The sequence below is a fragment of the Canis lupus genome, chromosome 27 (genome assembly GCF_011100685.1).
Source record: "Canis lupus familiaris isolate Mischka breed German Shepherd chromosome 27, alternate assembly UU_Cfam_GSD_1.0, whole genome shotgun sequence".
Taxonomy (NCBI): Eukaryota; Metazoa; Chordata; class Mammalia; order Carnivora; family Canidae; genus Canis; species Canis lupus.
In genome coordinates, this window is record NC_049248.1 from 19,053,054 (window position 1) to 19,079,663 (window position 26,610).

Sequence of the window (26,610 nt, forward strand, 5' to 3'; positions counted from 1 at the left end):
GACCCTCCAACAGATGGTGCAGTGTTTAGGTGCATGTTCAAGAGAGGGCTTTTTTACTTCCAGATTATTTTATAGATACAGTTCTTTGTAGTGGGTAAATTATTAATGTCCCCTCTCTTAAAAAGTTCTTGATTTTGACTTCTGTTTCCCCAGTTCCACAAGACCACCAAAAGCACTGCTTAACCTTTCAACTGGAATGGCCACTATACTCGTAGGGTAAGTATGCTTTGAGTGCCTTTGCTTATATGTCCGACTTCTTGTTTTCTTCTAGATCTTATTCCAACAAATTCTGGGGTATCTTGTAACCTCTTTGATGTCTTTGAGAAGAATCTTGTTTATAATCCTATGTTTATCATTGATACCCTGAATTACATGTGGCATCATTTTCCTACTTTTTTCTTCATCTTCAAATTAAGAAGGACACCTGTAACTCCAAAACATATGATAAAATTGAGTGTTAGGGAAATATGGCCAAAGTGACATCAATACCCTAGCTCATAAGACTATTTTAATTACAAAGTTTCACAAGCATTTTATTTTATTTTAAAGATTTTATTTATTTATTCATGAGAGACACAGAAATAGAGACAAAGGCATAGGCAGAGGGAGAAGCAAGCTCCCTATGGGGAGCCTGATGCGGAACTTGATCCCAGGACCCCTGGATCATGCCTTGAGCCTAAGGCAGATAGTCAACCGCTGAGCCACCCAGGGGTCCCTTCACAAACGTTTTAATCATGCGTATATGTTTTTCATAAGAATTATAAGATTTCCTCCTAGGAATTGCCAAAAATGTCAATCATAATTTAAAATGCCCAAAAAAAAAACCCCTAAGATACTGAAATGTAAAGTTTCCTTAGGAAAGCAGTGAGTAAACTATCATATAGTTTATTAAACTGTCATGTGTAATTATTAGTGTCCACATTTGGAATTTTAGGCATTCTTATTAGCTCTTCATGACTGTTTTTAGGTCATTGCATGGTTATATTCAATGAATTCTTTTTCTCTTTTTTGAATTAAATGTAATTCATCCACTCAAAAAGCTCAAATGTAACATTTTATCCTCTATTTTTAAAAATTTAAATTTTTATTAGTAGCTACAGATGAAGTAAATGGAATTTTGAGAGGAATTTCCACTATCTACTTCTAATGGGCAAAATACCATGCTACTTGGACACAGCAGAAAACCGGGAGGCTCCTTACTATAATAACAAGTGGGGATTAAGGTAGCAGATTGGATTTACCACTGCTTTTGAATATCACATATGGTAAACTCCAAAGGTACTGTCTCTTTTAGTAACATTTTAGCACAAGGTTGTCTCACATGGAAGCATATTGTAAATGTTACATGATTCCCAATATAGCATCAGACTACAGTCCTGGAAAAGCTTCTATTTATATCTCTTAGAAACAGTTTTTATCAGGAAGTGTTTTGCCCTCCCAACCAGCCTTCTCATAACCTTCTTGAGAGTACCTTCTCTGAAAAGACACAGGGGACCTAGAGTTTACTTGTCAAAATAAAATGTGTGAGAGATGATTAAAAAATATAATGAGGACTTAAAAAGGATGAAGTAGTATCATCAGCTGTCATAGAACCCCAAACTGAGAAATCTGAACCAAGACATGACATTCATTTAAAACAAATCTTACTCTGCAGTGGGCTCTTGAGAGCATTTAGTCTTTGAGTTTTTCTTGCTTGGTACTGGTCAGCTCTTTTAAATTTTGCCTAACTATTGATTCCCTTAAATAAAACTGAAGTCAGCTGCTATATTATAAGGATACATTTGTTCCAAATACATCATGTCTTGACTTAATAAGAAAAAAACTGCACTTTTGTGACACTTAGTAGGCTCTTTTGGACTTAAATAGAATAAAAGCCATCAGTCAAAATCTGCTGGTTCCTGATAACCATAATTTTACAAGGAATGTAAGCAGAACTTATTTAGAATAAGCACTTGCGCCAATATTTGTTTCTGACTTTTTTCTTTGTACTGATCTCTGTTTTCCTTTCTTTTAGAATGATGGTTTAAGAATCACACATCTTTTTTGGGGCACCTGGGTGGCTTAGTGGTTGAGTGTCTGCCTTCTGCTCAGGGTGTGATTGTGGGGTCCAGGGATTGAGTCCCTCATCAGGCTCTCCACAGGGAGCCGGCATCTCCCTCTGCCTGTGTCTCTGCCTCTCTCTGTGTCTCTCATGAATAAATAAATAAAATCTTAAAAAAAAAAAAGATTTGCACATCTTTTGGATTTAGGGATGATTTGAATGGGGTGTAATAGAATATCTAAACTCTTGGAATTTTTGTTCATCAAAAATGTTTGAAATAAAGCATCTAAAATATATCAAAAGGCAAATGTGAAAACAGACTAGAAATATCCCTGTAGGTTTTTATATTTAAGTCAGCATGATTAAACATTAGGCAAGGGGAAAATACCAAAGGAATAAAGAGTTAAATTCTGAGCCCAGTTAGTATTGAATATGCATGTGCTAGAGATTTCCAGTGAAAGATGTGTGCCTTATGCATGAAAAACAGCTGGGAAGAGGGGCTGAACAAGAGAAACCACTTGGGAAGAGAGGTTACATGATGTATGAGCTAGTGAACTTTCAGCATGTAGAAAATGCATAACCATTCTTAAGAATCACATAAAATTAAAGATTGATGCTCAGGCCAGAGTAAACTCTTTCAGGGCTAGAGAGAATGGATTGGTATGACATTTCTATTTTTTTACTTCCCTGTTCCTCATTCTGCCTTACTGGTCTAATTTGACTATAACCATAGTATTTAACATTGTATTAAGAGCTTTCCATGTTCCAGGCATGCTTTAATGTATCAATTCTTTTTTTTTTTTTTTTTAGATTTTATTTACTTATTCATGAGAGACACAGAGAGAGGCAGAGACACAGGCAGAGGGACGAACAGGCTCCCTATGGGGAGCCGGATGCAGGACTCAATCCCAGGACCCTGGGATCATGACCTGAGCAGAAGGCAGATCCTCAACCACTGACTCACCCAGGTGCCCCATGTATTAACTCTTTAAATCTTCTTAACAAACCGTGAGGCAGAAACTATTTTAGAGATAAGGAAACTAAAGGTGAAGGTGAAGTTCTTTGAGCAAGATCAAATGGCTGTCAGTGGTGACTTAGCTCCAGAGTCTGTTCCCCACCACTTGCATCAGACTCCTGACAACATGCGCACCTAGTCTGGGACTGGGGAGACCACATAGGGTGACTTGCAGGATCTTAAATTGCTTAGAATCTCTAGGATATTTAAGATTCGGAGATCCTTTTGGAGTTAGTGAACTAAATCTCATTTGCTTTTATGCTTTCTGACTTTAAAAAATAAAGATTCCCTTCATGTTCCATTTTCCAGAAAAAAAAAAAACCCCACCTTTTTTAAGGGTGAGAGAGGCAGAGGGAAAGGGAGAAGCAGGGCTCAAACTCACAACCCTGAGATCATGACCTAAGCTAAAATCAAGAGTCAGATACATAACCAACTGACTCACCGAGGCACAGAGGAAAAACATTTTATAGACAACCGTGAAACATATTTCTATGTTCCTAGTACTATTTGAAACATTTGTCATTAATTCTTGAGGGAATTTGATGTTAGTAATATTATTTCCATGTTAATAAATATCAGTGCAGATCTGGGATTTAAACCGAGTTTGTTTTTATTTCAAAGCAAGCATTCTCTTGCAAATTATTACAAAGAAAAGTTAAGGTTATTTTGATTATAAATGACATAATGTTTATAATATTGAATACCTCCAGGGGAAGCTATCTGAATAAATCTGTATCTAGAGGTAGAATCTGACTATTGGCCAATCTGAGGAAATCCCCAGCTGGTAGGTTGATGGACCATTCATTTGAAGATGAAAGAATTATCAGGAGATTCCTGTAGGGATACTATTCCCTTATCTTCCTCTATCTTAAGGAGAAAAAAACAAACCAAGAGGGTATATTGGCCTACACTTAAATTCAGAAGATAAGTACCCTCTGCTTTCTGGAATAGATGCCATTTCTGATAATACTTTTCTCAGCAAAGAGATGCTCATAGGAAACACACTAGTAGTGGTCTTAATTATGCTCAGAAATAAGGACGCTTGGGTGGCTCAGTGGTTGAGCATCTGCCTTTGGCCCAGGTCTTGATCCTGGAATCCGGGGATGCAGTCCGCAAGAGGCTCCCTGCATGGAGCCTGCTTCTCCCTCTGCCTATGTCTCTGCCTCTTTCTGTGTGTCACTCATGAATAAATAAAATAAAATCCTTAAAAAAATATGCTCAGAAATATACAGTATCTTCACACACACTACACACACACACACACACACACACACACACACACGGAAGTGCTAAGACAGCAAGAAAAGAAAAACTCAGGTAATTTTCAGAAGATTATTTGAAATCCAAAGAGACTCAATACACCTGAACTCTAAGCATGCTGTTCCCTGGAAAGTGGTTGGGCAGAAATGAGGAACAACTCTGACCATGATGAGAAAGAGTGGTATGAATAATATTGGATTGATTTGGTGGCAGCAGCTCATCACCTACACAAATGGAGTAAAAATGGAGGTAAAAATAGAGTTGCTAGAGCCCTAAAGGCAAAACTGATGATGAGGCAAAACTGTTGGCTTCTTTGTATAATATTTGGTGCCAAGCTTATAGTTTCTGGATGGGCAACTGTCCATATCTATCAACAGATTCCTAGCTTGACTTTGGGATCACAGGCCAAGTTGTGATAGGAGCACTGGGCTTTTGCCTTCTCAGCAGATAATGAGGTGCAAACGCAAAGGGGAGACCTTAGAACTAACCACATTATGTCTCTTCAAAATAAATGATATCATCAGAAGAAAAGTACAATATCAGTTACCAGGCATGGCTCTTTACCTCAGGAAGTTCCCTAAGGCCTCTAGGTCTGGCATATGGTAAGCATTTTAATGTGTGTGAAAAATGTTAGTTGTTGAAATGTTTCATAATGGTATGACTAATTATAAACAAATTAATGTTTTTCTACACCTTCCATTAACTGTAATCAATAAAATCCAAACCAACAAGTAGGTCCAATTATCCTATCCCATGTCAGCTTGAATAGGACAGAGCCAGAGACCTGGAAGCAGCTTTAATGTATATGTTAAAAGGCTATAAATCAGTAATAACATGACCATCTGGGGACTACTATGCTGGAATGATTGTTTACATTCCAAATTACCTTTCATTGAACAGACATAATGATTAGGTACCATATAGCAGTAGTTGTACTGGGATTATTAATAAATGATTAAGACACACAATCTTTCAGGAAAGTTGTGTTCTAGTGGGACAGATAAGAAAACGAGTAACTTGGACACAAGTTCTAAGGCAGCACAAAGTTGGTGAGCTCAATCCAGATCAATCAGAGAAGGAAAAGACATCTGAACATGTCTTGGAGAATGAAGGCTGACAGTGAAGGGGAAAAGGGTATTCAAAGCACATGGGAAGGAAGAGAAAATGAACAGTTTGAAAGAGCCTGATGTATATGGGGAATATTTTTTTTAAAGAAGATTTTATTTATTTATTTGAGAGAAAGCATGAGCAGGAGGAAGGGGAGAGGGAGAAGTAGACTCCCCGCTGAGTGGGGATCCTGATGTCAGGCTAGGTCCCGGAATCCAGGATCACGATCTGAGCCAAAGGCAGACACTTAACTGACTGGACCCCCCAAGTTCCCCTTACAGGGAATCTTAAGCAGTTTGGTATTTCTTTATGGGGAAGTGCAAAAGCAGGAGCAGGTTAAAAGTATTACAATCAGAGAGGATGTGAAGAATATACAATGGAGGACATTTTTTCCATACTAAGAAGTTTGGATTTCAGTTTTTTGAAGTCATAGGAAACCATTAAAGGGTTTTAAATAGTGTGGTCAACATTTCAGGGTTTGTGATTTAGAGTTTTGGGCCTCTCTGGTTGCGGTGGAGAACTTTTTTGAGAGGATAAGACTAGAGACTCTGAGAAAGAAATAGAAAAATAAACCAAGCAAGTTAGAACTCTAAAGGATTTATTAGCTAAAATGACACAGAGCACCATACCAGGTGGCATGTCTTAAAATGATAGCAGTGCAGGGATATGTGTTTGAGGTTTGGGGATTACACAAAGATTACTGTCAACTTCCTGAATTATTCATAAACCATATCTACTTTTCATTAAGTGACACATATAAATGGCCAACAATAAGGTGCTACAGCTTAGCCAGTTTGCTGACAGAGATGCTGGCCATGCCAAACTGTTATTTGCTCCCCACTCATGTGAGTGTCTAGGCTTCTGCTCACATTGCTTTGCTCCACTTGAGTGTTCTTTTTCCCTTGTCTGCTTAGAAAACTCCATTAATATTCCAAATCTAACCTCCTATGACACTTCTTCCCTAAAGCCTTCTTTTCCCTCCCTTGACCATGTGACTACTTGTAGGTACTGGCATTGTAATGTTACCTTCTTACTGATTCCTTACTGAAAGCCAGGCACAATGCAAAATGCTTTCACAGACATATGCTCTTACTATAACTTTACAATTTACCCCAGATTACAGATGGAGGGACTGAGATTTTCACTGACATGCTATAACTTGTTCAAGGTCTGGAAGTTAGAAAGTGAAAACCAAGGTTTAAATCTTGGTATATCAACCTCCCACATTTATGGGGTTTCACTAATGCCAAACTGTTCTATTTCTTCCCTAACTTATGATATACTGTAAGAAATTTGAGAACCAAAACATCATCTGCCCCCATGATGCTTGGCAAGTAAATAGAGGGTGTTCAAAACTATTGTTTGGAATGCATGAGTGTTTAGAGCAATACCACTGTGCCAAGTAGTTCTTCAGTACCTAGAATTCAATATAATTGCAATGGGCAACATAGTGTCAAATCTGCCGATTTTAAAAATACACTGAAACATAATGTCTACCAAGTTCATCAATGTTGTTGCAAATGTCAAGATTCCTTTCTTTTTTTTTAAGGCTGAATAGTATTTTATTGTATGTATGTATCACATTTTTTTATCCATTTATCTCTCAATGAATATTTGTTTTTTTTTTCATAACTTGGCCTCTATTAATAATGCTGCAATGAACATGGACATGCAGGTATCCCTTTGAGATCACAATTTCAATTTTTTTGAATATTTGCTCAGAAGTAGAATTGCTATATGATATAGTAGTTCTAGTTTTAATTTTTGAGGACCCTCCATACTATTTTCTGTAGTGGCTGCACCATTTTGCATTCCCAACAACAGTGTACAGGGTTCCAATTTAGAATTACGGTGAGAGACATGTCAGTTACAGAAGAACAAATACCGCATGAGTCTGCTAATATGAAATGTTTAAAATAGTCAAACTTCTAAAAGCAGAACATTGAATGAAGGTTGCCAGGATATGAAGGGAGAGGAAAATGGGGAGTTCTTATCCATTGGGTATAAAGTTATAGTTACATAAAAAAAGTTACACAGTATAAGTTCTAGAGGTCACTGTTCAACATGGTGCCTATAGTTAATAATACAATATTGTGCACTTGAAAATTTATTAAGTGTACCCTCATGTTCAGATCTCATGTTGAGTGTTGTTAGCACACAAAAACAAAACAAAACAAAGCAAAACAAAAACAAAGGAACATAAGGTAACTTTGGGAGGTGGTGGATACATTGATACCTTGGGTGTATGTTTACGTCTAAACTCATCAAATTATATATATTAAATATATAAATATGCATGCATTTTAAAAATATACCTATTATACCTCAATAAAGCTGTAAAAAATACACTAAAGCAAACATGACAAAATCTGAATTAGGTATAGAATCTCATGAAAGCAATAAACAGTATAATGGAGATCTTTTTAATGACAGGGTTGTCTGAAAAATGATAAGTTTATCGCAAACACTCTCAAGAATCCGAAAATATTGGATAAAATCACTAAGAGAAAACACCAATTATGATATTAGTTGATGAAAGTGCATTATGCTGGAAAACATTAAAATTTAACTTATATCTTTATATGAATTAATATATACATACGGCTTTTAAAAATTCAGTTTACTATGTCTGCATTTAAGTGCCCAGTAGATGACAGTTGCAACTATGATTGTGTCTCCTGCAGTACAGTCTATTATATGACAAATACAAATCTGGTTCTGTTTACTAAATGGGGCCCACCATATAAACAGTTATGCATATGACTGTGCCTACTGTCTAAGAATTACATATAAGACCACTACAAATATGAATGTGCTAAACTTCTTGCTATTAAAGATGTTAAAACTTTGTGAAAGATGTTAATCTTGTAAAGTAATAGAAGTACTAAATTTGACTATAGTTGTGTCACACCCCATCCTGAAGCCATATAAAATAGCATGGAGACGTTGAACAAAGTTGCAGAAACATAAAAATCTTTAACATAGTTAGGGCAGAGTGGGTGGCTTCATTTGACTAGTGGATAAATTATAGGGAATGGTATGTCAGGAAGGGCAAGAGGGAGACAGGTAGGGTCACAGAGAATGATATATAGCATACTAATGAATTTGAACTTTATCTTGTCAGATGTCACTCAAAAATTTTATGGTGGTGGGAGAGTGTGTGAAGTTAGTTTTTCCTTATAGAAAATGTGTCTAAGACATGGAGATTTGAGGATGGAGGGTAGGTGAGAAAACTTTAATTGGGAGAAAGATAAGGAATTTAAGACAGGTGAAGTAGAAATGGAAATGAAAATTCAGGTATCAGGAATGTCAAAAAGGTAAATTCTAGTGATCTTAAGGACTAATTATAAATGGTTTCTGAGGAAGAGGAAGCAATCTCAGATGACTTCTGGATTTCTGACTTGATTACCTTGGTAGGTCAGGTTACTACTCACTTATGAATAAAATACAAAAGAAGCAGGTGTGGGTGGGGGGGGGGGGACAAGGCATTGATATAATTCGCTGGATGTGAAAAGTCCAAGCTCTGGAATTAAACAGATCTGAGTCCACTTCAGGTTGTTGTTGACTGTGGAAAATTGGGTGAGTAGTTGTTGAAGAAATCAAGTCAAATTGAGGCAGATATTAATTGCTCTCCTTTAGAAATAGGTACTGTAATCAAATTACTTGATAAAACATTGAATAATTGAGGAAGAAAGAAAGTTAATAAGATCCTTTTACTGAGCCTTTCACACTAGTTAGTATATGTCCAGTCTAATTTCACTAGCTATCTCTGTAGACTAATATTTAAAGAAATCCAATTTTACAGTGTCAGTCTTATGAAACCCTTGTCAATTAGCTATTTGACATATTATAAAATCACTACTGTCTATGTTAATACTGGTAGACTGGTGTAATATAACACTGCTAAACAAATCTGTGTAATCTCTAGAAGAGTAAGTAAACAAATGAATTGTGATTTGAAAATATATTTTAGTTGTAGTGCAATATAAACTATAAATATCACCCTTTGCCCTCAAGTGAAGACCAGGCAGATGGACAAACATAACAACAAAACTCCAGATTCTTGCAGAGAACAATAAATGGAAATTAGAAAATTATATTCTTACAATAATTTCCTCCCTTTCCAGTAAGTGATAGTAGAATAGATACAAAGAAATAGACGATTGTCTTGAAATATTTATACAAAAAATCATTACAAAGTCAACATTTCAAATAGCGAGACGGAGGAATTTGTCCTAAAAGCCTATTTGATCAGGCAAGAGCAGGTAGTGGAGTTCTCATTAAGTGTGTGGTAACTGGAAAAAGAGAGCTTTATGGAAGACTAGATTCCTTTTAATTGGAACAGGCCCCTGTGGAAAATGAAGTACGTCACTGAAGTTGTCCTCTAGATTATCCGTGGCTTTGAGGCTAGACTACTCAATGAAGCAACTGTTTTCTTATTTCATTAATTCTTCTGAAAAATAAACTTGCTCTGTATTCTCTGGAAACAAAAACTGTAAAAATTGTGTTTTCAAGGGGAAGTGAATGCATATGCTATGAATTAATTTGTCTGCAAGTCTGGAAAATATTACTGAATGTGGTGAACATTGATCAGTTTCAACAACAACAACAAGGAGCCCAAGATCAGCAGTGAATGAGAAAAAATCTCTTAGAGGGAGATTTGATTTCAGCACCTCTTTGCGACCAATAAGTTGCTACCAACGGAATAAACCATTCGGCACGTAGTAGGACTTCACGTATTCATTGAATGATGCAATATTTTGGAAAACAAGTAAAATGTAATAGTACATTAAGCTAAATAGGTGGTATTTAACTATTTTTTATTCACAGGAGTCTGCTCTTTGGCTGTTGTCCCATTTATTTGGTCATGATTTTTATGCAGCCATTAGGCATCATTTGATCTCGTTTCAGAACTTACAGCATATCTGGTATGACATATTAGAAAGACACTTTGCATTTATAATCATATACTTACATCAGAAATGTATGATGAGCTTATGAAATACCAAAATGACTTGTCATTTTCCTTTTGTTTCACTGTGAAGCCTTTTCCCTTCCCAAATGGTAAAAACTATAAATTTGGTAGAGTGGATGTGTGTATATGAGTGAAATGTGTGTGTGTTTGTCTGTGTGTGTGTGTGTTTTCTAGGTTGAACAAGTTCATATACTCTCTACATTGTAATATTCCTTTGGGCTCTTAAGGAACATTCTAAGCAATCATTTTCAGGAGGCAAAATGAGGGCTTTGTGTCCTGTACATAATTGATGAATTATGGTTTATTGAATAATTTTTAACTATAGTGATTGTACAGCTGAAGTTAGAGCTTTAAAATATTTTATCATCCTTGCCCTGAATGTGCTCAATATTGAAAATGAAATTTAATGAGATAATGGGTAAGTTTCTCATCTGTCAAATATATAGCAATCATTCTCATTGTTTCTGAGAGGACAGCCTTATTCCCTATGACTCATGTGTCCCTCCTTCCCTCATTCACACCAGTTTATATTCCTTTTAGGCTACATTATTCTTTTCTGTCAAAAGCCTAGGCAAAATAAAAGCAAACGGTGACCTAATTTCATTTAAGCACAATTCTTATATCAGAAAGCATGAGAGACATTTAAATGAGGAGGGAAAAAAAATCAACCTTGATTTGACAGTTGTTTGACAAAATAGGAAAGTGAATTTGAAAGTTCATGGGGCCTTGAAATAGTAGTCATATATTATTGTTCCCAGCTTCTCAAAAAAATTGTTTTTTCTCAGAACCAGGAGTTAAACTTATCAAAGCAGGTGGTCCTTGCTCTCTAGTTTCTTGATCTTATGAAATGTGTAGATAAAACCTAAGCCACAGAGTGTCTCAAGTATTCCGGTTCTGTAACCATTAAGGTGCTTTACAACCCTGAATTTCTGTGATTTCACAGTGGAAGCCTTGAAATTGATCTGAGAGAGAAGATGTCTATATGCCTTATATGTGATATATCATGGTAATGGTAAGTGGCTTTTTGACAAGAGGACATGCCTGACCACCATCATGTCTACAGCTGTCTGTGAACAACCAAAATTATGGTGGGATTTCAATATATCTGTTTTGAAATCAAACAGTAATGTGACTATAGATATATAAATTTGCAGTAATCATAGATGATACATCATAGACTTTCTTAAGTACAACCTGAGGAGGAAAAGTAACTTAGCTAAACTGAATAGTTTGGGAAAGTCTATTTTGTTTATTGGCACTAAGGAGTGAAAGAGGTAAGATGGAACAGAAATATTCTCCTTCCGCCCCCACCACCATGGGACTGCAATGTAATAAGAAATGCATATTTGGTCATCTTCTCTGGTTCCTAATACAGAGCTCCCAATACTCTTGGAATTTCCTGAATCATAAAGGTGAGAGGAGAATCTGTTATTCATAACAAACCCATTTCATCCACCCCTAGTATGCTAGTGAGGTGGACTCTTGGTGGGCTTCTAGGTAGCTTCAGGATGGGGGCAGGTTGACAGAGGAACCAACCAGACGATTGGAGGGTTGGGGCTTTCATCTCTACCCTGCCCACCTCCATGAGGGGAGAGGACCTGGAGATGGAGTTAATCACGAATGGCTGTTGATCTAATCAATCATGCCCAGGTGATGAAACTTCCATAAATACCCTAAACAATGGGGTTCAGAGAGCTCTGGTCTGGTGAACACATCATGGTGCTGTAAAAGTGGAAGTGTTCAGAAAAGGTCTAGAAGCTGTGTGTCCCTTCTCCCCAAACTTACCTGTGCATCTCTTCCATTTGGCTGTTTCTGAGTTGTATCATTTTTAATAAACTGGTAATAGTAAGTAAACTGTCTTCCTGGGTTCTGTGGGCTTTCCTAGCAAATTATCTAACATGGGGAGGGGTTCATGGGAACCCCTGATTTATAGCTAGTCAGGAGTTAAGGATGCTTGGTCGGTCTTGTGACTGATGTCTGAAGTGGAAGGCAGTCTTGTAGGACTGAGCCCTTTACCCGTGGGATCTGCACTAACACTGGGTTGTTGAATTAAATTATTAGAATTAAATTATATGGCACCAAGTTGGTGGTTCAGAGTTGGATAATTGCTTGGTGTGGGAACCTTAGCTCTGTATTTTGTGTCAGAATTGTGTGTGTAGTACCCCTCTACCACTGTACAACTAATAACTAATTTCTGCCAATACTTCCTAGACATTTTGTAAATCTGGCTTTTCTTTTTATTTTCCATTTCTGCAGTCTCTATCCTGGTTCGGTCTCTCACCCTTTCTGCACTGTCAATATAAATTCACACTTCTCATCAGTTATCTCTTTTTTCTAGAATGCTCCTTTCTTCCAAATTAACTTCTATCTTCTTGAACCTGCATTTGTAGCATTAAGTCCCATATCGGACACATAGTATGAGATCAATTGCAAAGGAAAGAAGGGACAAACATAAAAGAAGAGAAGAGGGGCGCCTGGGTGACTCAGTGGTTGGGCGTCTGCCTTCGGCTCGGGGTGTGATCCCGGAGTCCCAAGATCGAATCCCACATCAGGCTCCCTGCATGGCGCCTGCTTCTCCTTCTGCCTGTGTCTCTGCCTCTCTCTCTCTCTGTGTCTGTCATGAATGAATAAATAAAATAAAATAAAAAAAAAAAAGAAAAGAAGAGAAGAAAGAGCAGGGGTATGTATGTACTAATTTCCAGATTTTTAAAATAATTACAAATAGTAACTTCTTTAAACACAAGGGTCTCAGTAGCTGAGCGACTGTCCTCCCTGTTTCTATAATAACTTACAAAACAAACATTGGTTTTACAATCATAATTCATTTGATCCTCCCAAATGAATAGACTTTGGTGATATTGCCATTTTTAAAGCTATAGAAAAAGAAACTCAAGAAATTCATGAAGCTAGGAAGAAAACCAGGATGTGAATCAGTCTAATCAATACAAATTTGGATTTTCTGTTACCATAGTCAGAACTGGCTACATAATTTGTGGGGCCTGGTGCAAAATAAAAATGCGGGTTACCTTGCTCAAAAGTACTGAGAATTTCAAGGCAATGACAGGAGAGGCCAAGCTGAGGCCCCTTCTGTGTGGGGGCTGTGTGCAACTGCACAGGTTGTATGCCCATGAAGCTGGTCCTGACCATGCTCTCCCATGATTCTATGGGGCTCTTTTTTTGAGTGCTAAGAAGGGGTTGGCGGCTCATTGATTAAAGGCAAACTCTGCCTTGTCAAACAAGGAGAGCAAGAATTAGCATAACACACCAAGCACTGAGGGTGTTTTGAGTGTCTTCTTAATCCTCACAATAGCCTTGCATCTTCTGAGATGCAACGTCTTCATCATCCAGCTCAGTCTCATGCCTTTCATAGTGTCAACTCCTCTGAGAAAGACTTTAAAGCCTATCCCTCTACGGATGAATCATTGCCCTCCCACGTGTTCACATTGTACCCTCTGCTGGCTCCAGTATGTCACCTGTGATGATTTTGCTTTCTTACCTGATATAAGAACAAATTGACTGAGTCACATAGCTAGGAAATAAATGTTGTTGTTGAGATAATTTAGGTTTATAGCTCCTTTCACTGCTAATCCAGTATTCTGTTCTGCTACTCTAACCTGTTCAGGGTCACTTGATCAACTAAAGTGTTCAGCGTTGGCCACTTTACCATCTCACTTTACTTTTATTCCCACAGAAGAAGTGCAGAGGGTTGAGGAGGTGGTATCTGGTTCTCCAGGTGAATCATAACACAATTGCAGATATGCAGATCTTACGTAGACGTTGTGATCTGGTGAAGGTATAACTCAGTGCATGTGAGGGTAAGTATACACCTTTATCTCTCCAAAACTGGGATTAAAAAAATAAACCAGGAGGAACCATTCTTCTAAGAATAATACCTAACAAGCTATTGCTTGCATCTGAAAAGAGGCAAAAACCCTATGCATTCCAGGAAGCTTGGAGACAATATTAGCATTCTTTACAAGATCTGGTTTGGCAAAAAGCTAAATGCTTTTAGTGTCATAGTGGGACTGCTCCATTGGCAAAATAAACATTTTACTGTGATGTAATATAAAATTTTTAAGGGCTTGACTTCACAATTTAAATTTTATAATACATTTAAAAATATAATGCATATACTTCTACCTTTAAATATGAAAATTAATATACAGAACAACACAGCAGAGCTTAATGTTCTGCATATAACAGAAGACATACAATAGCCAAAAATTAGCTCCTTGAAGTATGATAACTACTGATATATGACTAAGATGAACACTTTTGAATGGTTTAATTGGTTTAATTAATTGAAAATGAGGTAATCGGTTTTTAGAAGGTGTTTAAAAAGTGCAGTTAGAGATCAACATTTTCTAAACCAAATTCGTAAATCTTTGATAATCCTCAAACAGAATAAGGAAGTATTGGTATAAATGAATCTTCTATCCATCATGTAAGACCATATGAGGTTAAATCAATGAGGTTGTTGTTTTGTAACTGGATGTCATTTTTCCATGAACAGTAGTAAAGCTCATTGTAATACATAACCTAATGTGGAATTTAATTTTAAAATCTTTTAAAAAGTGACTTAGTTATAGACATTTTTCCAGGATATGAGAGGAAACTGTGAGGAATTGAAGGAGATCCTTATGGGCACATCCCAAGGAACCTCACTAACTGTTAAATCACCTCTCTATCGATGATTACTCAGCACTTCCTCTACTGTGGCTGGAGGAGGACTGAGGCACCCTAACTATTAAAGCAACTGAGACTGACACATCTAATATGGACAGATTTACTGTATCTGTCAAGATTGGCTTGGCAAGGGCTTTGGTCCAGATAACATAATTTTTTAACCATTGCTTGCTGGGTATCCTTTCAGAAGCATAGAAATGTTCCCTCCTGTCCTTTTGGCACAATCACTCAGCTTTTCCTTTTTTTTTTTTTTTTTTTTAATACTGTTGTGAAGGAGGTGATGCTTTGAAAATTTAAATACACATTCTTTTCTGGCTCTTCAAGTATATGACATTTATTCTAGTTGGCCCAAGAATTCATCAAACCTGGAGAAGATTAAGACATGTTATTGTAAGGAGGATGATGTAATAGCTTCTGACATGGAAAATAAGATTTTTCGAATTCCTCAAGTTTCCTTTCAGTGGATCAAGAACACTGGTGGATGAAGAGAGGAAGAAGTTGAAATTCAGCCAGAAATGTGTGTTCTGATTTTTTTCTTCCTTGGGCTGCTGCTCAAAGACAAAAAAAAAAAAAGAGTAGATAAATGAGAGTAAATGAGACCAGAATTGGATGTTTGTGCCCACTTCTCCTTTGAAACTATGAGCCCTTCAAACTATTCCTTCAAACTTTTTATCTTATGAAGTAAGTATTGTTCTTCTCATTTTAAAAACAGCTGCAAATAGAGATGAGCCAGTTTGCTCAAGGTTATTCAGATGGCACAGAACCTGGATTTGAACTCAGGACAGCTGACTAACCACCCTTAACTATAATACCATACTGCCTTTCTTTACTGCTTGTTCACACAGCTGCGCTAAAAATAAATAAATAAATAAATAAATAAATAAATAAATAAATAAATAAATACTGAAATAAAGTCAGCAAAATTTTAATAGTTTTCATATAGAATAAATGAGTTTCTGATCATAGTGTTATTGGAAGTGATATCAAATTATAACACTTGCCATGCTGGTTTCACCGTCTATTAAAATCTCCTAATATTTTGATTAGAAATGGAAATTTAATATTTAACTTGAACTTCTATGCTGTCTTGCTTAAGAAAAGTACAACTTCTGTGAGTTGCACTTTTTTTCAGTTGCATCCAAACTAAAAGCATGTCTATTTTAATGTCTCACATGGTTTTGTTACTATTGATAATTATGAAAAGTAATATAATTTCTGACTCTGATTCGTGAAGGACCACAGACTTCTACAATAGATTTGTACTTTCTTCAGAGTTTCAGAAAGTAAATTAATTGCAACAATAAAAGTGCTCTTTGAAGCTCTTTCTTTTCTTCTTTTTTTTTTTATTTTTTGAAGCTCTTTCTAATAGGGTACTTTGTTTATGTTCCAGCCATTCCCTTAGAGATGGCGTAAATATTTCATAATTATTTTGGGAACCAAACTTTTTATTATGTAGATATATTTTCAGTCTTCATGTTATTTAATCCCATCATCTGACGGAATATAAACTATCTCTCAGTTAGATGTTATTTTCACTCTTAGGTGGTTGGCTCTTTATTCACACATTTAAAAAATTATTTCATAGCAGTGTATTTGAACTAAATGAGGCATTTCTAACATCAACTTTTAAAACTTGATGGTTTGGTTCTCTTTACTTATCATTTTGTAAACTTGATGGTTTGGTTCTCTTTACTTATCATTTTGTAGACTTGACGTCTCTAGTGCAAGGCTTGCTTTTGCTTGTAAACCTATAGTATTACCAATTAAAAATTCAAATAACATTAACTACCCTGAATTAAAATGCTCTCAGGCAATAAAGCAGCCATTGTAAATCCTTGGAATTTGGAAAAACAATCAGTGTCATATAAACAATCAGTGACACATGCTGGATCTGATTTTTAATGTACAAGGCCTAGGTTGGAAAATGAAGATGAGCCTGCTATATAATTTCATACGTATATTTCAATATATGGATTCTAAGTAGGTTCTTACAAAAGGGAGCACCTTCAATACTAAGTGAAAACAACAGAAGAAAATCACCAAACATAGTCAGTGAGTTTTTTTCCCTGGTTTACTCAATAATACAGTATGAGAAAACTGTGCATGGATAGAACAACTTAAGTGTAGGTCGGACCCATTGAAAATGTTAAAATATATCCTTGTTGAAAAGAAACTGCTACATTTCATCAAAGTAGGAAAAATAACCTGGCACAACTTACAGATGGGTATAAGAGACTATTTTGCAGTAAGTCACAATAAAATATATGGCTTAACCTGCAAAAAAAATGAAAATTGTGGGAAATTTAACGAAGTACCTGTGGAATTTGCAGAAGAAAACTCAGAAGTTTATCCATTTATCATTATGCCTGTTTGAATTTATAAGTTATAATGTTTTATGAATAAGTAGAAAAGTGAAAAACTCTTAATTCTATCATGGCTTTATATGATGCCACTGATGAATATGCAAAAAGATAAACAATTCTTCAAAATGTGTATGCAGAGCAAAGGCATTAGAAGTGAGCTATGAAAGTTGAAAAACATAGCTTGATGTGTACTTGATCTTACATTATTGGTGTAATTAATACACATCTGGAGATTAATCTTCAAATATGCAGGTGACTGGTGAATCAAGTGTTTGGCTGACAGATTCCAAATTTGAAATTATAATTTCTTTAAAATGGTTTTAAAAAAACATCCTGTGCTGTTATTAGAATTCTTTCTCATGAACAATAAAGTAGGTTATATTATAGACCCTTTATCTTGGCTTTTTAAAATAAGCATTATTTCTTTTATTTTTTTGTCAGAGAGATGATAAATATTTTAAATGCTTTTGGAAAGAAGTAAAAAAATATAAAAATGTATCACAAACTCATCTCTGAAGCTTTCAAATTACCCACGCCTTCTCTTAAAAAGAGGCAAAAGGTCATGCATTAATGAATTTTTCTTATTTCATGGAATGAACTCTTACATAAAGCAAAACAAGAATGTTCACTGAGAGCAAGATTTTGTCTATTTTGTTCACTCTACTCCTTGCACCTGAAACAGGACATAGAACATAGTAGGTGCTTGATAAATAATTTGTGTGATTGATTGAAAAAAATAAATAAATAATTGAATGGCTAATTATATGCATATGTAATCCTAGAACTCTAATTTTACTGAAATTCTGCAAGTCCCAAATTCATCTATGATTATATCAACATAATCTGTTTTGGCACTGGATATATTTAATGTGGTATTCATAATAATGCTTGCTCAAAGCTGACAATATTTTGAGTTGGCCAATCGCTACAGCAAGAGCACATGATTTGTTTCCATTCCATTTTTTCCTTAAAATTACATTAAAAATACCATGGAGAGGGGTGCCTAGGTGGCTCAGTTGGTTAGGTGACTGACTCTTTGATGTTGGCTCAGGTCATGATCTCAGGATTGTGAGATCACCCTACAGTGGGCTCCACGTTGGGTATGGAGCCTGCATAGAATTATCTTTCTCTCTACCCCTCCCCCTGCTTCGCTCTCACTCTCTGTCCTACTCTAAAAAAACAAAACAAAACAAAACAAAAAACAAAAAAAAACAAAAAAAAAAACTATGGAGACTAATTGGAGAAAAATAATACTAGTGGCTGGCATTGATAAATATCAGGAAATAATTGGTAATAAAATTGATGGGAGTCAGAAGTGCTCAGTGGCACTGGGAAGAGATTTATTTGCCACATCAACAGAGAGAAAGTGATGCTTAACTAATCACAACTCTAAAACTCATTACTGCAATTTTATATATTCTCATTATTCACAGTTTTGGATTTTAGCCTCTTTTTTTTTTTTTTTTGAGAGAGAGAGAAAGAAAGCACACACAGTGGGAGGGAGGGGTAGAGGGAGAGAGAAAATTTTAAGCAGGCTCCATGCCCAGCTCAGAGCTCCACACAGGGCTTGATTTCATGACCCTGAGATCATGACCTGACTGAAATCATGAGTCCCACGCTTAACTGACTGAGCCACCCAGGTGCCCCATTATGCTGTCACTTCTGACAAACACTGTTTTGGTTATAATTTAATGTGACATCCATATCATTGATAGGAATGGCACTAGGGAAATTAACATTATTTTATTAAAAGCTTCTAATATTATTAAATTTAATGATCCACTTGGAAGATAGCTCTCAAGTTTCCCACATAGCTTTCATTTTGTTTTGTTCAGAGTCCTTATATAGAGTAACTACCCTACCAGTTCCAGGGAATCACATCCACTTCATAGACCAAACTGAATTATAAGTAATTCATCCCATTAGGCATCTTGGGAGTAGAAATATCATCCTTGTCTTTAATTGATTGGGGAGTTAAAATTATATAATGGTACCAAATGACCATATTCTAAAAAGTAGCTTACCAGTAGACTTTAAAGGAAACCCAAGAAGATGATGGTACCACTCTTCACTGATGTTTTCCTTACATTTACTGGTGGATGCTTTGCCAATTTCCCTCAGTTCTAGTAATTTATAATGCCTCTGTTCATTTTATAGTATTGCAACTCCATTCTTCTCTTGTGTTTTGTGTTCTTCCCTTGAGTCTGTTAGTCTGGCTGCTTTACTTTTTAAACTTTTTTTTTTTTTTTTTTTTTTTTTTTTATGATAGTCATACAGAGAGAGAGAGAGAGGCAGAGACACAACAGGCAGAGGGAGAAGCAGGCTCCATGCACCAGGAGCCCGATGTGGGATTCGATCCCGGGTCTCCAGGATCGCGCCCTGGGCCAAAGGCAGGCGCCAAACCGCTGCGCCACCCAGGGATCCCCTGCTTTACTTTTTATTCCTCACTTTTGGATCTTCTGTGCTTTAAGTGGTGAGTATTTGTTGGTATTCGATTCAGACTCCCTGTACACCATTTTTGGATTTGGGGTATTCATTTCCTTACTTGGTTTCATTTCCCGTGTATGTGTGTGACCCTATTATCTATGAATCATGAGCCCCTTCTTGTCCTAGTGTGGCACAGGTTTCAGCCTAGACAGGAGGGGATAACATGTCGCACTCCATCCGGTCACAGTTCTAAAATGCACATCTTCCCATGTTGTACTCTTTCTAACCATCCTTTAATACCTCCCAGGATGACGTTGAAATTCCTTAACATTTCCTGTGAGACTTTCCATCATAGAGCCAGGCTCACCTCTCCAAGACCACATTTCATCATTTAATCTCTAGCGATATTGAAATGTTTTCAGTTCTCCAAATGTATTCTGTTCTCTCTCCTTTCACACGCTTTCATGCACCTCTCTGATGCCATTTACTGTCAGGACTCAAATTATGCATCCTGTCCCTTGGGGATACCTCCACTTCATAGTATTAGCACTATGTGCTAACGCTTCCCTGGCCCTTTGTACTGTCAGAGGACAACTGACCCCCTATATTTTGATTACCTATTTATATTACTCCCTACTGACTTTTAAAGTTCTTCAGGACAAGACCTGTGACTTGTTCACTCTTTTATTTTATCTTGCAATTTGTTCACTATTTTCTGTATACAAAGTGCTGAGCATGAATTAATTAGGCAATTGTTTTTCATAAGTAAAAAGGTAGGTATTTTAACTTATTCAGCATCACATACTAAGGACTCAAAATTATTACTATTTTCTTTCTGATTCCTCTAGATTTCTATGAATTTTTCCAAATATTTGCATTTATATTTATGTAATAAACAACAAATAGTTCATTTTAAGCTATTTAAAATTATAACTTAAAAATTTAAAAATTTTAAATGATCTTTGAGCATTACTTTGTCTATCTCCTATAAATTTTTGATATATTTTAGTCATCATCATTAACACTTGAATAGTTTATAATTAGATTTATATTTTTAGTCTAATATTTAAGACTTTTTGAATTGTCAAATGATTGAGATCCTTCTTTAATATTTCTTCTGTAAATATCTAGTTTTAGTCTTTTGCAAAATAAAAATAGCTTTAAAAATTTTTTTTTAATTGAAGTTTGATTTGCCAACATATAGTATAATACCCAGTGCTCATCCTGTCAAGTTCTCCCCTCAGTGCCTGTCACCTAGTCACCCCATCCTCCTGCCCGCCTCCCCTTCCACTACCCCTTGTTCATTTCCCAGAGTTAGGAGTCTCTCATGTTTTGTCACCCTCTCTAATTTTTCCCACTTATTTTCCCTCCTTTCTCCTATAATCTCTTTCACTATTTCTTATATTCCCCATATGGGTGAAACCATATAATGATTGTCCTTCTCTGATTTACTTACTTCACTCAGCATAATACTCTCCAGTTCCATCCACGTTGAAGCAAATGGTGGGTATTCATCATTTCTAATGGCTGAGTAATCTTGGGCACTTGGAATTTATGTATGTTTTTTGGCAAAATATATATATATAGAGAGAGAGATTTATTTCAAGGGTCATGTGTACTAGGTAACTCTGTTTAAAGACTTACAAAATTTGATATATATAAAATTCTGAATTTATTATTTTTCATTACATATATATTTTTATACAATTGATTAAGGGCTAAGAAATGTGTATTTAGTTGTACCTATGCCAAATTATTATTCAATGCCAAGAATTTTTCTTTATGTATTTGACACATTTTCTCAAGTTTTATCTATTATTATTTTAATGGACCTCTTTAATCCATGTTAAAAAGCTTACTTTCTATTCTACTTTATCCAAATTAATATGTTTATTTGTCTAATTTTTCTTGATGTTAATTTACTGCCATCCATTGTTTTATGTTTTACCTTTCCATGCTGGTTTGTTTTAGCTCCATCTCTTTAAGTAATGATCATTTGATTTTGAGTGCTGTGAAATGTCCCTTCTACTTCCCCTCATGTGGAATTTGACGGGGTTCAAGGAAGCCCCTTAAAGAAGTTGCCTTGTGTGCTAGGGTCTGGGTCACAGAGTTTGCTTCTAGAAAAGCTAAAAAGCTTGCTGCCCTAGGCACAACCTCCATTGCCAGAATTAATGCAGGGTTTCTGGGACTCCTGAGGGCCAGATAGAAGAGAGAGACATGCCTGGAGCCACCTTGCAAGGGTGGCTCTTGAGAGAATGGAATGGGCCTCAGGAAATCAGGGTGAACTCCTGAATGTTTAGGCAGAGGAGACCTCATTTGTGTTATGAGTGAAACAATGGGAGATCCTGTTCCCAGTTCCATAGAAATTATAAATACACTCCACAAGAAAGATTCAGCTTTAAATCCCTGCCAAGCTCAGAGGAAACCAATGCCAGATTATATTGGTGCCTGTCAATGAGAACTTCCTTGGGCTCTACAGCTCTCTAACACCTCTGTGAAATCTAGAAGATCTGGAACCAGCCTGTCCATGGAGTGGAGAAGCAGTGTAATAAAGGAGGTAACTGGAGCCCTCCAGCACTGTAAGCTTCTAACCTATCCTTTATCTTTTGTTCTTTCTTTTTTAAAAAAGACTTTATTATTTATTTGAGAGAGAGAGAGAGTGAGAGAGAGAGAGTGAGAGAGAGAGAGAGAGCATGAGCAGGGGGAGGGGGACAGAGGGAGAGGGAGAAGCAGACTCCTTGCTGAGTAGGGAGCCTGATGTGGGACTCCAGGATCATGACCTGAGCTGAAGGCAGACCCTTAACTGACAGAACCACCCAGGCACCCCTGTTGTTGTTGTTGTTTTTAATAACAATTACTGTGGGTTTTGTTTAGCAGATATATACATATATATACATATATATGATTGACATATATAGTTAACATACAATGTCATGGTTTCAGGTGGACAACATAGTGATTGGACAAGTCTATACCTTATGCTATATTCACCCCAAGTGTAGTTACCATCTATCTTCATACAATGAATGCTATTAAAATATCATTGATTATATTCCCTGTAGTGTACCTTTCATGCCCACGACTTACTCATTGTGTAACTGGAAACCTATATTTCCCACTCCCCTTCATCTGTTTTTCCCATCCCCCCACCTCTCCTCTCTGGCAGTTGTCAATTCTCTGTATTATGGATTTGTTTTGCTTTTGGTTTGTTTATTCATTTATTTTTTGGATTCCACATGTAAGTGAAATCATATGATATTTGTCTTTCTCTGACTTATTTCACTCAGCATAATATCTTCTAGGTCCATCCATGTTGTCACAAATGGCAAGATCTCCTTCTTTTTAATGGCTGAATAATATTCCTGTGTGTATGTTTTCTCTATCCGTTCATCTATTGATGGATACTTTGGTTGCTTCCATACCTTGGTTCTTGGCAATGATGCTGCAATAAACATAGAGATTCATATACGTTTTTGAATTAGTACTTGGTGGGGGGTAAATACCCAGTAGGGGAATCAGTGGGTCATATGGTGTTTCTTTTTTGAGGAACTTTCATACTGTTTTCCACAGTGGCCATATCAATTTACATTCCCACCAACAGTGCACAAGTTTTCTTTTTCTCCACATCCTTGCCAAAACTTAGAGGATGTTTTAAATGCAGTTTAGAGTCTTGAGTATTACTTGAGAATGAACATTTAAATACCCAAATTAAATGTTTTGTGACAAAAATGACCAGAGGACTTTTTATTTTCTGAGAGCAATCAGAAAAGTCATGGAATCTGCTTAGATTTCACAGGGACACAGAGGATTACTATCAGAGAACAGATTTGAATGAGCAATGAGGGAAGAGAATAAAATTTTCTGTCTCATTCTTTGGGGACTGTTTTCAGGGACATTATAATTTTCTCTCCATCTGTTTTCCTCAATCAGTGGTTCTCAATGTTGATGCATATCAGGATACCTGTTGAACTCAGAACACAGAAGAACAGGCTCACTGAAGAGACTAAGCCTGAGCCTCTGGGTTTATACCAACTTCCCAGGTGATTCTGATTCCACCTAAGTTTGAGAACGACTGTCTTGGGTATATGACAGTGGAATAGTGGATGAGGCTATGTCATGAGCTGCTTGCTAAATGCAAATTAAATCAGAATCCTTTCTGGAAGCTATCTGTAACTCCAGTCATTCCTGTTTCTCAAATTGCTGATTCTTCCTGTCTATGTTTCAACAATCTTATTCCTGGGTCTCATTTATTTACATTCTAAAGAACTAATATCATTCTCGCCACTCTATAACCATTCCGCTTTATTTTGTATTGAGTTACCATAATTAGGGTGCCTCATGCTCTATGCATCATCAGACAGTATGATGAAAGTCCAGGAAATAACCTTGTACTTGCTACAGTGATTTTTTTTTTAAGATTTATTTGAGAGAGTGCACACATGTGCCCACACAAATGAGTAGAGGGGAGGGGAGGAGCAGGCAGAGGGAAAAGTCTTAAGCAGACTCCCCACTGAATGTGGAGTCCAATGTGGGACTTGATCCCAGGACCCATGAGATTATGACCTGAGTTGAAACCAAGAGTTGGACACAACCAACTGAGCCACCTAGGTGCCCCCATACAGTGATGTCTTAAGGAAGATTCCCCCCATTTGTTTAGATTTATTATTTTTGCCTAACATCCTTTTATGTTAACATAATTTGGTTTACAAATCAACACATTGTACAATTAGGCTTTTTATTTTAGTTACCTATTTCAGCTAATAATATTTTTTTAAAAAATGCATTTGCCGTACATATGGATATATCATTGAATTGTACATTTGTTTCCAGTGGCTGCTGTAACAAATTACCACAAACTTGGTGGCATATTTTCTCACAATTCTAGAGGTCAGAAGTCCAAAACTAGTTTTACTAGGCATTAGTCAAGGTGTTGGTAGGGCTGCCCTCCCTCAAGAGACCTCTAGGGGAAAATAATCTGTTCCTTGCCTCATTCAGTTTCTGTGGCTGCCAGCATTCCTTCATTTGTGGCCACATCACCAGCACCTTCAAATCTCTCTCTCTGCTGTGTCTTCACACTGTTTTCTCTTCTGTGTATGTCTGTCTAATAATTCCTCCTGCCTCACTTTTATAAGCAGACATGTGATTCCATTTAGGGCCCACCAGGTTAATAAAGGTAAGTAAGCTCCTCTCAAGAACCTTAACTTAATCACACATATTGCCATATAAAGGAATTGTCACAAGTTCTGGGGCTAAGGAAGTGAGTATATTTTGGGGGACCATTTTTCAGCCTGCCACAAATTGTATTGTTGTATTATTGTAATATTATGATTTCTGCATAATATTTCACTGTGTACATATACCAGTTCATTTAAATTGATGACATCTTGGTTGTTTTCAGCTCTCTACTATTATAAGTAGTGCTGTAAAGAGATTTTTGTACAAGTTTCCTGTTGTACAGGCACATAAGCTTTTCTCACATATACTCCTAGGAATAAAAATGCTGGTTGTGGCACATGTGAATGTTCAAATTTTGGAAGCGATGTCGAACTGTGCCCCAGAATGGTTTCACTGATATATCTTTATAATGGTAATGTATAAGAGATTTTGGGAATCTACATCTTTCCTGACACTGGACATTGTTGGATTTTTAAAGCTGTGCAAATTTAACAGCTGTAAAATTGTATCTCATTATGGTCTTAATTTGCCTTCACTAATCATTAATAATACTGATTACCATATATTTATTGTCCAGTTGCATTTTATCTTCAGTTAAATGCTTTTCTGCTTTTCTTATTGATTTTTTAGGAGTTTTCAAAAAAATATTCTTGTAGCAATCTTTTGTTGTTGCAAATGTGCAAATGTTTTCTCCTTCATTATAGACCATCCCCATCGATACTCCATCCCCTTCCTTAAGGTGTTTTGGATGAACAGAATTTCTTACTTTTGATACAGTAAAGTTTACTTTTCTTTGTTTTGGTTTTTGTAAATTAAGAAGTCTTTCCTCACGGTAACATCTTAAAATGTTCATCTATATTTTCTTCTAGAAGTTTTATATTTTTGTTTTTGCATTTTAAATCCTTATTTAATTTAGAATTGTTTTATTAATGATACTTATGACATGAGGTAGGGATCAAATTTGATCTTTTTCCCAAATGTATAACTTTTTTCCCAGCTGTATTTTTTAAACAGCTCCTTTTCCCCCCACCTCTGCATATACCAGATATCAACACTAAGGTAGTTCTGTTTGGGGGCTTCTGAACTCTATCCATTTTAAATATTTTACTTTTAAAATATGTATGTTTGAAAGGAGCAGAATTAATTCTGAAAGCAGACATCTATTAAATATTCTAATATGGAAGAAATAAAAATGTCTTCTTAGTATTGGTACATTTGAGATTTTATCTGTAGAGTTAGCAAATTTTAAACTAAATAACTACAAATTTCAAATTCAAGGTTAGCACTCACTAAAGATAGTGGCTGCTACTTGTTTCTCCAGGTATAAAATGGGCCTGGTTGCAGCTTATACCAGAAAGTGAATTTTTTGGTGATAAAAATGACAGATTTAACATTTTCTAATTAAGTGATACTTGGTATTTGCATGTACTTGAGATTTTAATCTGTTCTAGACAGTTAAGTTTCAGCACATTAGAATCTTTAACTTAGGGGTACATTCCAAGTTGTTTCTGCTAGTTGGATGGTTTGTCTGGAGAATACTGAGAGGAAAATCACTCTAACT

At 36.2% G+C, this 26,610-nt stretch overlaps 1 pseudogene; it reads left to right on the forward strand.

The window, feature by feature from the left end:
* LOC119877661 overlaps window positions 1–15,877 on the forward strand; it is a 34,172-nt pseudogene extending 18,295 nt beyond the window's left edge.
* The last annotated feature ends 10,733 nt before the right edge of the window (window positions 15,878–26,610 follow it).